Source organism: Condylostylus longicornis, unplaced genomic scaffold, assembly GCF_029603195.1.
Source record: "Condylostylus longicornis isolate FDR11 unplaced genomic scaffold, ASM2960319v2 ptg000096l, whole genome shotgun sequence".
Taxonomy (NCBI): domain Eukaryota; kingdom Metazoa; phylum Arthropoda; class Insecta; order Diptera; family Dolichopodidae; genus Condylostylus; species Condylostylus longicornis.
In genome coordinates this window covers 429,851-447,680 of record NW_026578064.1, presented here as the reverse complement: position 1 = coordinate 447,680, position 17,830 = coordinate 429,851, and the positions used below count along the sequence as shown (strand labels likewise).

Below are 17,830 nucleotides of genomic sequence, written 5' to 3'. Positions count from 1 at the left end.
CTTACAGATTGAAATCCAAAGCCTTGTTCACTAGTCCACAGGGATGTTGTATGACTTAACAACCAATTTCCTCTTGACGCTAAGTTTCTACCAATGATCCTTTGGCAACACACAACACACAACACACACACAATCACCGAATTTTTCTTGAAATTATCATTAAAATCTAACCTTCACAAGCAATTTTTAACACCACTTATAGTTAATTATGATTTTAGTTTTTAATTAAAATTTAATGTTTTAAGTTAAAAAAATTTTTTGATTAGATTTTGATTAGTGTAATATTTCAAAAAAAAATATTCGTATTGTAACTGCGAACCGTTAAATTTTCTTTACGATAACCCGTCGTAAATTTTACTTAAGTGAACTACCGACTTAAACCGATCTTACCGACTGCGCCAAATACGTAACGTACTAACGCAGGTAGGAAAAAAAACTAATTTTACATTTACAAATAAAATTTTATTGTGTCGTTATGATTACAATTTCTATAATATAATAATTCTACATAAAAATTTCAAGAGTATTTATAAATCTTTTATGCTGATTTTACATTTTGTTTAAAAACAATTTTAACAAACATTTATTTTAATGAAATTTGATATTAACAAAAATTACTTAAATCTGTGGGAAAGTTTAAAGCATGTGGCTAATAACATGTGGTTAGAACATGCGCGTTTTACATTTATTTGCTTAGTAGTGAAAATGTGTGTGAATTATTTGTACAATTGAATATGAATATAAAGTTTTAAGGTAATTAGGTATTTTATATATTCTACATTCTATATGGTGTAGTGTAACGTAACTCTAGCTCTCCAGTTTCGGGTAAAATCACCAACACTTCATCTAATCTTGAAGATCGTTTGTCGAGGATTGAAGAAATGTTAGCAAAACTCAATACGGGATCAACTGTTCGAAGTCGTTCTAGAAGTCGGAATTCCAGTCGAAATAGGTCCGCCTCTAGGCAACCCATGTGTTGGTACCACCAAAAATTCGGGCGTGACGCGCTGAAATGTGTGGGCCGGTGTAGATTCTACGCCTTCTTTCATAAGGCGAACAGGAACACTACTTCCACCAGTACAAAAACCAATCCCCCAAACTAAGGCGACCCGTTATTGTCGCGGTTAATAACGGAAATTACTCTTCACGCCGCTTATTCGTAAGAGAAGTTAACAACGACATTATCCAATGTTTCTCCGATTTGTTATACTAAATCGGGGAAACATTGGATGCAAAAATCGGCCTTCGGACTTCTTGCTTTCTGCTGCAAACGGCACTTCTAAACAAACTTACGGTACTAAACTACAATTTTCACACGCAATTTTCACACGCTTTTATCATCGCGTCAGTAGGTAGACCTATAATAGGGGCAGATTTTTTGGAACGTTTCGGGGTATTGGTCGATCTTAAGAACAAGAGATTAGTAGATCCAAGCACAAATATGTCGGTTGAGGTTTCGCAGGCTAAGGTTGACGTTGTTACACCTTTGCATTACGTCGTGGAAAGTGCATACGGAGAAATTCTTAAAAATTATCCAACCCTTACTCAGGATTCAGATTATTCCGCACCTGTTAAACATTCGGTCGTTCATCACATCGTAACCAAGGGACAACTTCCTTTTTCCTCTCCACGTAGACTTGATTCAGTGCGTCATAAAACGGCTAAAACAGAATTCGAATATATGGTCAGCATCGGGATATGTAGACCTTCTTCGTCATCCGTTCCGTCGCCACTCCATATGGTTAGGAAGAGAAATAACGTCGATTGGCGGCCTTGCGGCAATTATCGGCGTCTGAACGCTGTCACGGTGCCAGACCGTTACCCTATTCCTCACATTCAAAACTTTTCCATGAATTTATTTGGCAAACGTATTTTTTCAAAAATCGATCTTGTTAGGGCATATCACTTGATCCCTGTTTCCCAAGACACAATGCACAAAACGGCAATAACTACTCCTTTCGGCATGTTCGAATTTAGTCGTATGCCTTTCGGGCTTCTAAATGCCGCCCAAACCTTCCAACGATTCATGGACGAGGTCACTCGCGGTCTCGGTTTCCTATTTGTATATATCGACGACATTTTGGTCGCCAGTTCTACTCCATCCGGCCATAAGCAACACCTGCAAATCCTTTTTAAACGTCTGTCCGAATATGATATTAAGATTAACAGTCTAAGTGCGTTTTCGGTGTTTCAGAATTGGATTTCTTGAGTCACAAGATTTCTAGTGCTGGTATATTTCTGGCTATAGTTAACTTTCCGGTACCTAATTCAGTCCGCCAAATACAACGCTTTATAGGTATGGTTAACTATTACCATCGATTCGTACCCGATCTTGATAAATTACTTTCTTCTATTTACACTCATCTCTCCGAGTTACTTAGGAGGCCAAAAACTTTAGTTGGCCTGAAAGTCTCAATGACGCGTTTCCGACAGTTAAGGACGCTCTTGCCAAGATCACTCTTTTGGCACACCCACTTTCGGATGGAACATTTAGTATCCCTACGGATGCTTCTGATATTGCCGTCGGCGCTGTTTTGCAGCAGCAGCGTGATGACAACTGCGAACCACTCTCATTCTTTTCGAGAAAACTCACTCCCGCCGAGAAAAAATACTCAGCTTTTGATCGCGAGCCACTTGCTATTTATTTAGCTATAAAACATTTTCGGTACTTCGTAGAAGGATGTGAATTTTCAATACTTATTGACCACAAACCTTTAGTAACGGTTTTTTTTAACAAAACCGAGCGAAGCCCGCGGCAACCCAGACAATTAGAATATATTTCGCAATTCACGACTGATATATGTCACATTCGTGGTAGTGATAACGTTGTCGCTGATGGTTTTTCGCGAATGGATAGTTTGGATTCTTCTTCCGGCAAATTCATTGTCGATCTTGGAAAGGTTCCGAAGCTCAGGAGACCGACTAGGAGTTAAAAATCCTTCAAACCAATCCTGGTTTGAATGTGTATTGCGAGGTCTCTACCTCGCGATATCGCCCTTAAATTCCAAGCCCTTTGCGTCGCAATTTTTTCGAACACTTATATAGTTTTTCTCACCCGGGAATTCGCGCTTCGCGTAAGCTTGCAACGGATATGTATTTTTGGCCGAGAATAAATGTTGACGTCGCGAAATGGACTAGAGCTTGTTTAGCTTGCCAAAGATCAAAAATTCAACGACAGACAAAATCACAATTCGGGAAATTTGACCTACCTTCGGGCCGATTCGAGCATATCCATATAGATCTGGTAGGCCCTTTATCGATTTCCGCTGGCAATTCATACATTTAACAATTGTGGATCGTTTTTCGCGATGGCCTGAGGCTTACGCTATCAGGGACATAACCGCGTCGACAGTCGCGCGCACTTTCGCCGAGAATTACATTCCGCGATTCGGAACCCCATCTAGGATAACCACGGACCAGGATTCACAATTTGAATCTAAGTTATTGGCAGAACTAACGAGTTTATTCGGTATTCAAAAGATCCACACGACCCCTTACCATCCTCAGTTGAACGGAATGGTAGAACGATTTCAGCGACAACTTAAATCCGCATTACATGCCCGTGGTAACACGATCCATTGGAGTTCCGAGCTCCCAATCGTGCTTTTGGGATTTCGGGCCGCTATCAAAGAAGATTTAGGATGCTCCCCGGCAGAAATGGTATATGGACAAAATCTCCGTTAACCTGGTGAGATTTTTGTCGACGAAAAACCAGATGTTAACGACTGCGACACTGTCATAACGCGGCTTCGCGAAACTATGCGTAATCTAATTCCAGCAGCACCGAGAGAGACGAAAGAAAAAGTTTTCATTCCAAAAGATTTACATAATTGCCAACATGTTTTCGTTCGGGTTGATAAAGTAAAAACGGGATTAACTCCTCCTTGTGACGGACCATTCAAAGTCATTAGAAGATTTAGAAAACATTTTGTGATAGATATAAACGGACGAAATTCTTCTATTTCAATTGACCGTTTGAAGCCTGCATTTAGCATTCTGGCGTCAGAATCAAATAGTCACAAGGGTCCACGTCACGTTGAGTTTAAATAATTCTTGGAGATAGATAAATTTTTCTTACCTTTATGAATTTTTTTTACTTGTAATTTTCATATTTCATACTACAATTTTTAATTCGAATCATATTAAATTTTTTTATCTCATTTTAAATACGTTAAATCTCGGGGAAGGGTGATGTTGAGATCTTTCTCACAAAAGGTTCTACACCCCTGACTTGATTTTAAATTACTGAAAAAAACTTTCACACACTTTCTTAAATATTAACATACTCTTTTAAACTTGGTTTAATTATGTGTACTTAAATTACTTACATAATGATTCACTTACACTTTAATAATTTAGTTTAATTTCGAAAAATGAATTAACTGTAAAATTCAGGGTCAGCAATTGGACGTTTACTACGAGCCAAATATACATTTTTGCGTATATAAAGAAAAATAATCAACCGGTTTCATTGAAATTCAATATTTAAATTCAAGGGGTTAAAGCAATGAAACGAATTGGTGAAATTTCTTGAAATTTAATATTTGAGCTCTGCTTGTTACCAGAAGTTACTGATCTTTCGTATAATTTGGACGGCACAAAATGAAACTCTACTAAGAGCCAAATTTACATTTTTCTAGGTATGTTAACTATAACCTTACTAATTTCTTAAAAATTGGAATAAGTATTTAACAAACATTTTTATAATATTCTGTAACACTTTCGCTTAACTAAATAATACACGTTGCGGTCGGTTGTGTGCTGATCACATCAGATTTTTTTTTTCTTTCTTTTGTTTGTATTTTATTTTATCTTCCTTTCCATTTACTCTTAAAGAATAAATAGTATAACAGCAATTGGTTAATTGTTATACTTGTTTCATTTAAGCTGATTAATAAGCACATATACTGCTTCTTTTCTGGCGAAAAATTTTACACTGAATTAGATGCTTTTTAAATATATGAATCTTTGGTAATGAAATCTGTATCATTTTATCTGTACTAAAAATTATAACAAAAGAAAAAAAACGAATAACTGATAATATTATTTAAGATAATATTCTAATGACCTAAAAATTGATGAACTTTGCAAAAACTAAGGGGACATTGTTCACAGAGTTATAAAACTTCCTTAAGTTAATTGATTAAGAACTAACATGATAAACGTCATATGGAAACAATCAAATGCAAGTAGTCATGGGCAATATCGTTCATTTGAGTGATTCGTTCTGAACGAACTACTTTTTTCACTGACCGATTATAAAATCTCGTTCAATCTTTCATTTCGTTCACTTCCCTTCTGTATATATAATTTCATGCTCTTTGGTTATAATTATATAGGGTTATTCGTATTTATGGTAAATTTTAAAGAAAGAAATTTGTAATGGGTTTGTAAACTAGTAACGAGTTTTGAACCACAAAATGTCTCTACTTATATATACCAAAAAGTTTGAAACATAGAGAAAAATTTAACACTTACTTAAAAAACTGTTATAAAAAATTATAAGTATTTTCTTAAATTTGAAGAAAAAAAATTTTAAATCACTTGAGTTTATATTAAACTTTTGTTTAATTTACTTTAACATTTTATTTTAATCCCTAATGCCTTAAAATGTTAACTTATAATAATAAATTTTTTTTAGTTTATTATTTTATTTAAAATATTTAGGTACAAATACAAATAAAAACGAACTGATCAAATATAAATAAAATGCAATACAAATACAAATAAAATTGACTGATTCACGTCACACGTGCCTATAGCCTAAAATAAATGCAATACAAATAAAAGTGACGAAATTAAAAATCTACTTAAATAAGAAAATGGAAAGATTTTCATGAAATGTTGATTCAAATTGAAAGCTACCTATATAAAATAGAAAAGAGGAAGCATTTAACTGGGCTACCATATGTCTTATATTTATGCATAAAATATTTAAAGGGTAATAATTATGATCGTTTTTTTACCTTAATATTTTAAATAAAAGAAAAAACTAAAAAAAATTAATATGTTAACTTATATCTCTAAGGCATTAGGCATCAAAATAAAATTTTAAAGTAAATTAAACAAAAGTTTAAAAAATTTACAATAGGATTTCAGTGGTGAAAGATCAAGTTTAATAGATCAAAATCCTCAATCAATATTAAAAATTATAATTTAGTAGTTTAAGTTTTTTTTATTGTGCGGTCTGAAGCAATGTTCGGACACCCTAACATGGCCGGTGATGAAAAATGAGTTTGACATGCTTGTTCTACACCTTTCAAGATAGAAAGCTAGAATTTTATGAATGCATAAGTCTATACTACAAATTTATTTTTGCAAAAGAATCGTAACTGGTTTAGTGAAAGTGTGATAGAATATTATGAAAATGGATTTTGAAAACTTAATTTTAATTTTAAGGCAGTTAACAAGCTTTTAACTAACATACCTAGAAAAGTGTAAATTTGGCATAGTAAAATTTCGTTTTGCGCTACCCGAACCCCTGGAAAAGTTCACTAGCCAGAAAGCTGATTCAGTAACAGCCAGAAGGCAAATATCAAGTTTCATGAAATTCCATCGTAAAAAATGTAAAATCTATCCTCAATTTGGTTTCCGAACCCTGATCATTCCAAATACATTTTAGATTCATTATTTTAATACCCCAAATTTTAACATTCAATTTCAAGGGAATTCGTTGTTTATTTTTTTATATATTTGCAAAATGTAAAATAGACTTGCAAAAAGGTTCAGTTAGACCTCTGCAACTGAACATATCGCAAAAGTTGATCAATCCATGCCATAAACAAAATAAACTCACGTTAGAATTTCTTCAAATTCGGTTCAAATTTCTTCAAATTTTTCCTCTTCTTTTTTTGAGCGGTTGAATCATTGTATGAAAATGAGAAAGAAGCAGAAAAAAATAATTTTAAATTTTTTTTAAGCAAAAGCACATGCTCAAATACAAATTTTGTACACATTGATGTACACATACACCTATATAAGAAAAGCAAAACAAATAGAAACGGTCAAGTGTAGTTTTAGAACATCAATTAATTTCACTTGAATTGCATGTTATGTTTTTTTTTCGTTTCATTTTCTCGTTTTGTAGATTATGATGCGTGCGTCTACCAAAGTTATCTATAGCAAAGTTGTAGAAGTAGATGTAAAGCATCGACAAAAAAAGCGGACTTTTTTAAAAAATTTTAATTTTTTTGATGGAAAGTTTTTTTTTTGGGCAAGTATTACGGTAAAACCCGCACTTATTATCGCCATACTGTAGTGTAGGTTTATCAATTGAAACCCATGCGATTTATTTATGACATGATATAGGAGCTTGATTTCTATATGTGTGTGTTCTTGTGGAGCTTCATACTAAGCATACTATGCAAAAATATTATGCAGGTTCTAAAGCAAAATGATAAGGCACGCCGACCTGCAACATTTTTATATTTCGTGAAGATCGAAATCATTTACAATGACTGTTGCTGGGGCGGTATATGGATATAAGTTTTTAAATTTTGCGAGTTGAAGACAAACCGATTTAATTTTAAATTCTCTCTTTACATTAAATTAATTGTTTATGTGGGACGATATATACATTCATGTCTTAATTTTGTTTCAATATTTTGGAACATATTTCAACTTTGTGCGATTCGCGCTAAGGGCTTCTAGTGTATTCTAAGTATTGCAAAATTTTGTGGTCAGTATATTTTCGTTTTTTACATTAAAAATTTCTTGTTTAACGTATACATATACATGTACATATAAATTCATATATTTGAATTACATATATACATCTACAATTACATATATATATCTACAATTCTTCATTTATTGTTTTATTTTAGTCGTAATAATATATAAAAATGTCTTTTTATTTCATTTCATGTAGTTCAACGTACCTTCGATATGGAATTGTGAAACTAGTTTAAAATGAAATGGACAACGCAAAATTAGGACTAACTGTTTAATGTTGAATATATTTTTGGATTAATAATTTCAAAAAATAACCCAATTTTTTTTTAAACCTTTTTTAATATTAAGAAATCGTATATCGTTAAAATATCGTTAAAAAGTTTACAAAAAAACATTTAATAACTTGCAAACAATCAACTTACATATATACATGTATTTAAACTTTTCTTGCAATTTTTATTTTAAGACTGTATCTAAGATGGTTTTTATTTTTATGTTAAGTTTATCATATAAAATGGTGCATCAAGAAGCTGAAAAAGTTTTGGAAAACAATCATTAAGATGAGATTGGGAAAAGAAAAAGCAAACAATTCAAAACAACTTTAACTGAAAAAAAAACTAAAAACAATTTGATTATTATTATTTATGTATGTATTGTAAATTTCCACAAACATTCTTGTTGTATAATATTATTTGATATAATGTTATTTGAATGTTCTTAATTTTGAGTGTCAAAATTTTTGTGAAAAAATAATTTCAATATTGATTTTTGATTGTACAAATTTTATACATAGGTATACATAGCTTCAGTTGCATACTTTGCAGTTAAATTAAAATCAAAACAGGACTAGCTTTTTGTTGATTTGGTTTTGATAATATTGTAAGGAATGTTTTTAGTTAATAAATTTTTTGATAAATATGTATTGTCAGACATACATTAATTATTTTGTAAAAAAAAGCGGCTTTCCTAATAATTTCGATTCGATCAATTTCCCAAAAAAAAAAACAAAGGAAATACCAAAGGAAATTTGAGCAGTTTCATGTTAAAAGAAAAAGAGTTCAAGAAAAAAATTAAAAAAAAGGAACCCATTGTTCTGAAAGAAAGTTTTCCCAGCTGCTCTAAAAGTTGTGTACCGAATTTACTGCATCAAAACCACAACTATTTTTAAAAATTCCGCAAACGCCAAAAATATCATAACAAAATGGCCTTCGAAAATAACCTATAGTTTAAACAAATTCAAGTTTCAACCGCTAGTTTCAAACTTTTGATAATGGTGTTTTGCTTTTGTTGAACCTGAATTAAACTATTTCCATATTTCTTCACTTGTAAGTTATCGCTTTTCAAATTTAGCAATATTCCACTTTTCACCTCCTTGTTTTCCCGGAAATGTAGGCTTATGAAAATAAGGATAAAAAAATATCTTTCCTCCAAAAAATATACTTATTTTAACTCACCTAGTTAAGTTTTTAATGTTTATTGTAATTTTCAATTTAAAAAAAAAGCAAAAATTTGGTGTTCTTTGGTAGACATTTTAATGAATTCTTTTAAATTATACCATTATAGCGGTCGTTTTTTAAGAAAAATGTTTTAACTTGTCAAAGGCAAATATGCTACTTCAAAAATCATTGGTTTGTTCTATATATATATGTTCATATATATATATGTTCTATATATTATATGTTCTCTATATATATATATGTTTGTTTCTATATATATGTATATGTTTTATTGCTATTACCTCACAACGTCATAGCTAATCGCAACGTCAAAAAAATTAAGTATTCCACTATTTTTTGAAAATTATAAAGATCAAATAAACTAAAAACAAAAAAATCTTCATCTTAAATAAAAGGTTTTTCGTTATAATATGTATGAATTATTAAATTGTATTAAGTAAATTAAATTGTATAATTTTGCAAAATATGTAATGCTGTACGTACATTTGTGCATATGTATATAAATACATACGAATATATTCGTGTTACTATATAAACAATAAATTATATTTTTCTAATAACATTTAAAATTCAGTATTTATGATGTAACGTCATATAAATCTATCAGGCAACCAAGTTGAAATTATTTTTCGAAGTATTGCAAAGTGAAGTAATTTATAGAAATAACGCTTAATGTTTTTTTTGTCCGATTGAAATACATATGCATTTTTGTTTAATTATTACGTACTCGCATTTTATTAAGTACGTTTTTAAAAGTTATCTAGCTAAATTATTATAAACATTTTTTTTACTTTTTGGACAAAGTTGAGGGGATTTACTTTTCTTTTTCGAATTTCTTTATTATTCATATTACAGGAGTACATTTTTTAAATCATGTCTGTAGGACTTCTGGCTCCCAAGTACATCATAATTAGATTAATATGAAAAATGCAGTCATTGGAATCAGTGTATGAGCGGAGTAGTCACAATCAGTCACTGTGATTGAAAATGAAGGTTTGATTTTATATCTACTTGGACTATACTGAATATGTCAAAAAAAAAATTTACCTAGAAATCTCTAGTAATGAGTACAAAGTAGCTTGTATTGATCAGTGAAGTAACGAGTATTTATAAATAGGGCCAAGTAACTGGGTTGTACACACCAATTACAAAGTAGGAGCCTAAAACATCTCGCGGAGATCTATCTTTTCAATAAATTGGTTTATCTTGTGAGGGCCAATTGCTGCAGTCCGTCAGCCTGCCACAACAAAGCTTCCCAAAAACCTCAAGGTGCATTGTGATCTCCACCTCATTCTCAGAGTATCTACAGGTATCAATGCCCTCCAGAAACAAATTTCGTCTGAGATGACAATGTCAATGAGACTTCCCACCTGGTTCCTGGAACTTTCCATGACCCTCTTAAAATTTTTCTGGTCATAGCCGTCCAGAAGCTCCTTGACCATGTGGAATAATTTAGGTCCCAATAGCACCGCCATTTCTGTTTTTGATATTAATGCATGCAACCCTTTGCAGTTTTTCTTAGTCCCGAGAGCTATAAGTCACTTGTGGCCCAAAAATACATATGCATTTTTGTTTTATTATTAAGTACTCGCATTTTATTAAGTACGTTTTCAAAAATTATAAAAATTTTTTTATTTTTTCTAACTTAAAAATAATTATAATAGTTCCTTTCAATTGTTTTTCTTTTCATTTTAAATCAAAAAATTTTCACAGTAATTTCAACATATTCTATTTGAAAGACAACAAAAATCGGACATTTTCAAATCTGCATTTTTCTAGTGAATTTACTATTCGACTTGTTTTAAATTTGAAGGTTGAATATTACATTGTGTATAATCGCAGAGTTAAAAAGATTAGAATTTCGTTCACACAAATAATTTCTAAGACCCCTTGCTATGTTCATACAAAATTTGGATAGATATATATCGCATTACATCATGTGTTTTATTATGAAAGCTTTTATATCAAATTGATATGTTCAGAAAGGTTTGCTCTCAAAACCCATAAAACTTTATCATGCGTAAGTGGTTTATTGGTTTTTTAGTAGGATTTTAAATTTTTAGACCAATTTAAATATTCGAAGGTTTTATTTTTTTCTTTTTATTTCAAAATGAATTTTAAATTCTATATCTAAAACAAAGGTTTAAATTATATTTGTAAAAGACCTCACTTGCAATTTTATTGAGCTCTGAAAATGTTACGACACTAAAAATATAATTTTAAATAAAAATCAAAAATGGTTTGGTTTTAAATTTTCTATCAAATTTTATTTCTCTTTATGAATTTTTTAATATATATTTCTTGTTTCTTTTTAACGAAAATTTTATGCAACCAACTTTAAATATTTAAGTTTTTATAAAATTAAAAATTTTCAGATTCAATTAAAGATATTTGATTTTATCAGATTTAATTTGATGGCGACTTCGAATATTTTATGATTTAAATTTTTAATTCAATACAACTGATTTACAAATTCAAAAAATGTATTAAAGGTTTCAAAATCTGAACTTCTTCAAAAATGATTACGAAGTAAAAAGTATTTTAATTTACGATTTATTGATTTTAAATTTACGTAATAAATTAAAAACAAAAAACAAAGAAGGTGGAGCAGACAATGGGCTAGAGACAGCAGTAGATGTGGCATCAGCGAACACCATTAAAGGGGTGGATCACGTTCTGAGGTACCAATTTGAGAAGATCTCTGTTCACGGGTCGGTGTCAGCGCAGAGCAACCTCCGACTAAATGAAATACACCATGATGGACGTAGGAGCGGGCGCTGAAAAGGTTTATCCGATGGATATGGCGCCTAAGTTTCAGAAAACTGTCTCCAGATGAGAAAATTTTGGTTAGAGGGAAAGATCGTTCTATAACCAAGAAAAATTTTAAATAAGAAATTTTTAAACAAAAAGGGGAAAAAAAGTAACCGGGATACCCCAAGTGAATCTTCACTTCGACAAAGCAGCTTCGGCTGTCTTGGCACTGAGGTTCACCAAACAATAACTTGAGTTCGCACTAATGGAGGAAAATTGGGGGCATAGAGGACAGATTAAGGGTTGCCCATTAGAGATATAGAGGTAATATGAGATTGTAGGTAAAATCTAGCCAGAACTTGCATTCTATTAAGAAAGGATATTGATTTTGTTTTTCTTTTAGAATTCATAATTTGGGACCTGGATAATTTCATATCGAAGTCTGCATCGACACTGAAGTTACTAGTGTGAAAGTGATAGATTCATCAGCATATTTTGCAGGTAACGAGGCAGCTGCAACAAGCAGAAAAGTAAGTCCTCTCGTGGAATGCGAAAACAATGCGAACGTTAGAGGTGAGTTCTTATTAGAATTTTTAGTACAAGGAAATTCAGAGTATGCAATTCTCCACGTTCCCCACGTCCTAATTTTTATTGTTTATGTAATTGAAATACTTTTTACCCTACGAGTATTTTATTAGAATATTTAAAAGTAACCTGGGATATACCCTTTAGTCATAGCGGTTGGTCAGAATCATCTTTATTCATTTGCCCTAATTAATGTCACATAGTTCTTATTGAAAACGATGGAGTAAACGTAGTGGGCAATCAGATCAGAACGACATTCTTGATTGGAAACGGAGATTGTCTTATATCGGCTAACGATTACGCGTCACGCTGCTTCTCCGTCTAAATCTGAGCAACACTATGGCGGTGGCCTTCACAAGAAGTAGGTAGTCGAAATATTTATACCCAATCCAGGGCGTTGATATCTGTAGATTCGCTGAGGAAGAGGTGGAGACCACAATGCACCTTGAGGTTTCTGGGAAGCTCTGTTTTGGCAGGCTGACGGGCTGCAGCAATTGGCCCTCACAAGATAAGCGAATTTATTGAAAAGATAGAACTCCGGGAGATGATTTAGGCTCCTACTTTGCATTCAGTAGGTGCAATCTAGTTACTTTTTCGAATTTATGAATACTCGTTACTTCACAGATCAATACAAATTCTTTGTTCTCATTGCTAGGTACTCCTCAAATTTTTCTTTTGACATATTCAGAATATTCTGAGTAGATTTGAAAACAAGCCGTAATTTTTCAATCACAGTGATTGACTGCGACTACTCCGTTCATACAGTGATTTAATACGAAAAGTGCAGTGATGACTGCACTTTTCGTATTAATTTAATTATGATGGGAGCCAGAAGTCGAACAGACATATTAAAAAAATGTATTCCTGTAATAATAATAAAGAACGTTAAAAAAAAGTAAAACCTCTCAATTTTGTCCAAAAAGTAGGGTTCCAAAAAAATGGTAGAACTTTTTTGGATATTTAATTTTCTGTTGTTCTTTTAGCCGCTATTACAAGTTTTTTTGAATCAAGTCATAAGATCTATGGTTCCCAAGATATCAGAACTTTAATAAGAGCTTATTGAAGTTATTAAGATATCTAAATCCTTTGATACGTTTTTTTGAATTATAATTCTAATGTTCTAACAATTCAAAATGTCTAACAATTCTAATGTTCTAACAATTCAAAATTAAATCAAATCTTATAACAGCAAAAACTGTTAAGAAGTAATAAACCAAAACACCATTGGTGTCATATTACAATAAAAATTATTTTCTATAGTGTTAAAGTAGAAACAAATACCCTAATTGAAATATGTCATGATAAAAAGTTTAAAGTTTGAGGGAACAATGGAAATTGTCAATGGACTAAAATAAACAAGGCAGAATTATAAATAAAGTTGGGTCAAACCAATGGTTTGTATTGTAGCACTTTTCCCTTCAACAAGTGAAAATTCTGCTGTTCAATACAGTCTATGTATAGCTGTCACACTATTAAAATTATTTTCATTCATATACAAAACTATTTCTAGGATTGCATATATTTAAGATGATCGATTTATGCAGTCTTTGAAATAAAGCAAAAATTAATATAAAGAAGGGTTAACATAATGCTCGATTTTAAGGGTTAATTGTGTGAGATAAGAAAAATAATTATATTTTTTAATTTCATGAAATTTGCCGTTAGCTTTTTGCGTTTATAGAAATTTGAAAAAGCTTGCGGTTTCGGAAATATAAGGTGTCAAAAATTCAAATTTTACAAAATTCAAGAGGCGATAACTTGAGAGGTGCTGGAGATGGTAACAAATTTTCTTCTAACGAAATGAACTAGTTGTTAATATCTAAAAGCTCCTAAAATTTCAAGCTTCTACGTGCTGGGGTCTAGAAGAAAAACGGCATCAAAAATTTGGAAAAAAAAGGACTTTTAATAACGGTAAATTTGAACGGCCATTTTGTTTTTCTAAAGTTTAATTATAGTATACCACGCTAGAGGAAACAAGCCACTGCCTTTTTGCGTTTGCAAAATTTCAAAAATGCTTATGGTTTCATTGCAACAAATAGTTAAAAAAGGCCATTTTTAGGGTTTTGGGGTGGGGGTATAACTTCTAAAGGGAGGGAGGTAGGTAAAAATTTGTTCTACAGAAATAAGTTTCTAGTGAAGATTTATGTACGTATGAAATTTTAGCTTTCTATCTTCAAGGGTGTAGAAGTTTTGTAAACAAAAAAGTGTCCACGGACGGAAGGACGGACGGACGGACAGAGTGAAACTAATAAGCACTTTTTTCAAAAAAATTTTTGGAAAAGTGGTAAAAAATGAGTTTAGTATTAAAATTACATTATTATGTGAGTGTTTACATTATTATGTGTAAATTGGAGTACAAGCTGGTAGTGATGTGAGTTTATTATTATTTGATAGCATTGTAAAGATAACATTGGAAAGTTATTAAAAATAAAAAAACAAATAGCAGTTGAATTTATATAAACCAAATGTATACACAAGTTTTCTTTTATAAAATAATTGAAGTTTTGTGTTCTCTTGCTTTTCTTCTCATTGCAGGTACAGCAATATCAACATAAAAATTTATTACGATGGTATATTAACGGTAAACTCACTGACGCAAGAAACTGGTTCATGGTTATATACAATATCAAGTATCAGCCCGATTCTCCCAGGAGCGAAGTAAGATACAAAAAGAAATGATGGTCTATTATGATGATGGTATCGATAATGCATAATGTAAATTTCAAATAAATGTAAATCTTGTAGGCGACATCGATAATTTTTTAATATGATCATGAGAACTGTGCCCAGTTAAAATATAAGGGGGTTAAAATATAAAAATAAAAAAAATTGATTATGCCCAAAAAAACTCGGAAATAACTCAATTAAAAAAACATTTGCAGATTTGTAGATATCAGATGGTAACCTCTAATGCTTTTCTACTATATAAATGTTTCACAGGGGAAACTCTAGGCATTTTTACCATCATGTAAAGTTAAGGCTTCGGCAATAAAATTTAATATTTTATGATAAAAATTTAATATTTTATAATTTTTTATAATAATTGTAAATTATACAATTTTTAATATTAAAAATTTACAAATTTTTAAAAATAATTCAGAAATAATTGTTTCAATTAAATTGAATTTTTTCAATTATTTAATATTTTCAATTAAATTTAAGATTTTATAAACTTTGTAGTTCAACAGTTAAAATAAGTTTAAGATTTCAAATAAATTTATACAAAAAATGCTTTTGATCGTCATAAGTTTACTTTTAAAAATGATTCTTTATAATACAATATAACTTTTAGAAAAATGTTTCTTTTTCAATATTAGTAGTCCTTTTATTACTAAAGAGACTACTAATACTTAAAATATCTTTATAAATTTTATCTTTCATTTATTAAATGTTCGAAGCTTAAAAGGGATCCGAACACGTCAAATAAGTTCACTGCTTCAAAATTATTTTGATATAAAGTAAATAAATAAAGTTTAATAACTATATTGGAAGGCTACAAAATTATTTATGAGCATTAAGTTTTTTTTCTGAATTTAATATAAAATGTGGAATATATTAGTACTAATTTGATGAAGACAGACATGAAAGCACAGGAGGTAGATGGATTTTAGATTGGATTTTCCAAGATTCAGTTGTGTATCTCTAAAACCCTATTGCACTAACCATTTACCTTTCCTTTTGCTTTTACTTTTTAGCTTTTCAAAACAGTACTTTTGAATAAGTGTAATTCATTCGTATTTGCCAGAGGTTCCTTTAGAACTTCAAGTAAATACATGTGTATGTAAGTAGCTTAAATTGCAAAACAAAAAAAAGAAAAACTTTTGTGATATACTTTTTAACACTATGTCATAACTCATTAGACTGGAGATTTTCTATAACTTAAGTTTTATTATAAAGCACGTTCGATAATTAATCCAAATTGCAAAATCTGAAAAATTCTATAAGAAAAAGGATATTTAAAAGTAGCAGTTGTGCTTAAAGTTCTAAAAAAATTTTAAGCGTTTTTATAACTACTGCAAAAACATTATGAAATAGGAGAGTATAACAGAAAAATATCGGATATTGAAGAATTACTTGACTACGTTCTTTGTAATTTTTGTGTCTTTTTAAAACTAATTTTTTTCCTTCTTCACTCCTAGGAGGAGTATAGGGCTAGTGCATGATTTCTTATGCACTAGTTTCATAGTGTCATAGAGAGTTAGCTAGGTAGGTGACTAGCCTACCGTAGTTTTTAAAACTAATAATTTTACTTAAACTATCAAATAAAAATATGTATAATCCAAATTTTTTTTTCCTAAATAAAAATGTTGACTTTTTCGATATTTGCTGTTAACTAATTCTAAAAGCAAATTTTTAATAATAAGTTTTCATATACAATTTTTCTTTTCTAAATCCATTTTTCTTTTTTTTCCTTTCTACACGCGTTTCATATCTACTTTTTATCTACCATATTAATGATATTGCATAACTGATTTGCAGACATTGCAAACCTGGAAACGTGGAACGCTCCTGAAGATTTCTAAGTATGAATGTGTAAAAAATTTTTGATATTTAATTTAGAACTTTCAGTGCACGTATTAATCATCATTTCTTATTGGTTTCCAAAATGGGATATGATGCGATATATGTTGCTGTATCAAGTTGGCACCACTTAGCCACCCCTACTTAATTCCTGCTCTCATCTTCAGAAGGAAACTAGCAAACTCTTCAGTAGACAGCGGGAAACAACTGAAGTAATATTCGTAGAAAAGTCACATGGAAATGTAATACCAACAAGAAAGACCTTCAGTATCCTGCAACCAGAGGATGGATTATTCTGGAGGTAAAAGCCAAAATTTAAATCTAAAAATTGCAACCTTGGAAAATTGCACAAAGCGATCCTGGAATTGCATCGTTTAAATTTTCTTGGAGTCAGTGAAACCTGATAGTCAAATTGCGGAGAATACTCTTCAGGCAACAATTACACAAGTGAGCGTAGAGGCGTTGGAATTATCATTCCAAAATATATGCGGCAATACGTGAATGAGTTTGTCCCATATTCTGACAGAACACTATTTCTCAAACTTAATGCCAAATTGGTAAACCTAAATATCATTCAAGTTTAATATCAGGTTTAAATATCAGGCTCCCACAGTTGAAAAGGACGATGATAAAGTCAAAAAATTTTATAATGAAATCAAAAACATCTTCAAGCTAACAAAGCCAAATAATATAAGCATATTAATGTGCGATATCAACGCAAAAATGGGTGGGTGGAAAACAGCAAAATCCATTGGACCGTTTGGACTGGGCGCACGAAATAAAATAGGAGACAGACTGCTTCAATTCTGTAGGAATTGAATCTTAAGCTGACAAACACTTGG

General features: G+C 31.0%; 1 protein-coding gene and 1 long non-coding RNA gene across 4 annotated transcripts in view; both read left to right on the top strand.

Annotated features, from left to right (window-relative positions):
- The window catches only part of LOC129613904 (epsin-2), a 163,115-nt gene extending 153,474 nt beyond the window's left edge, over positions 1-9,641 (top strand). For 2 of the 3 annotated variants that reach the window (XR_008697348.1, XM_055528238.1), the window contains one exon: positions 7,871-9,641. The gene's annotated coding sequence lies outside the window, so the exon portion shown is untranslated. The remainder of the gene's footprint in view (positions 1-7,870) is intronic. The other variant, XM_055528235.1, reaches the window with a different exon arrangement.
- Positions 9,642-11,553: 1,912 nt separating this feature from the next.
- Positions 11,554-15,649, top strand: LOC129613905 (uncharacterized). The gene is made up of 3 exons (XR_008697349.1): positions 11,554-12,206; positions 12,286-12,455; positions 15,003-15,649. It is a non-coding gene; the product is annotated as an uncharacterized LOC129613905 (long non-coding RNA).
- The last annotated feature ends 2,181 nt before the right edge of the window (positions 15,650-17,830 follow it).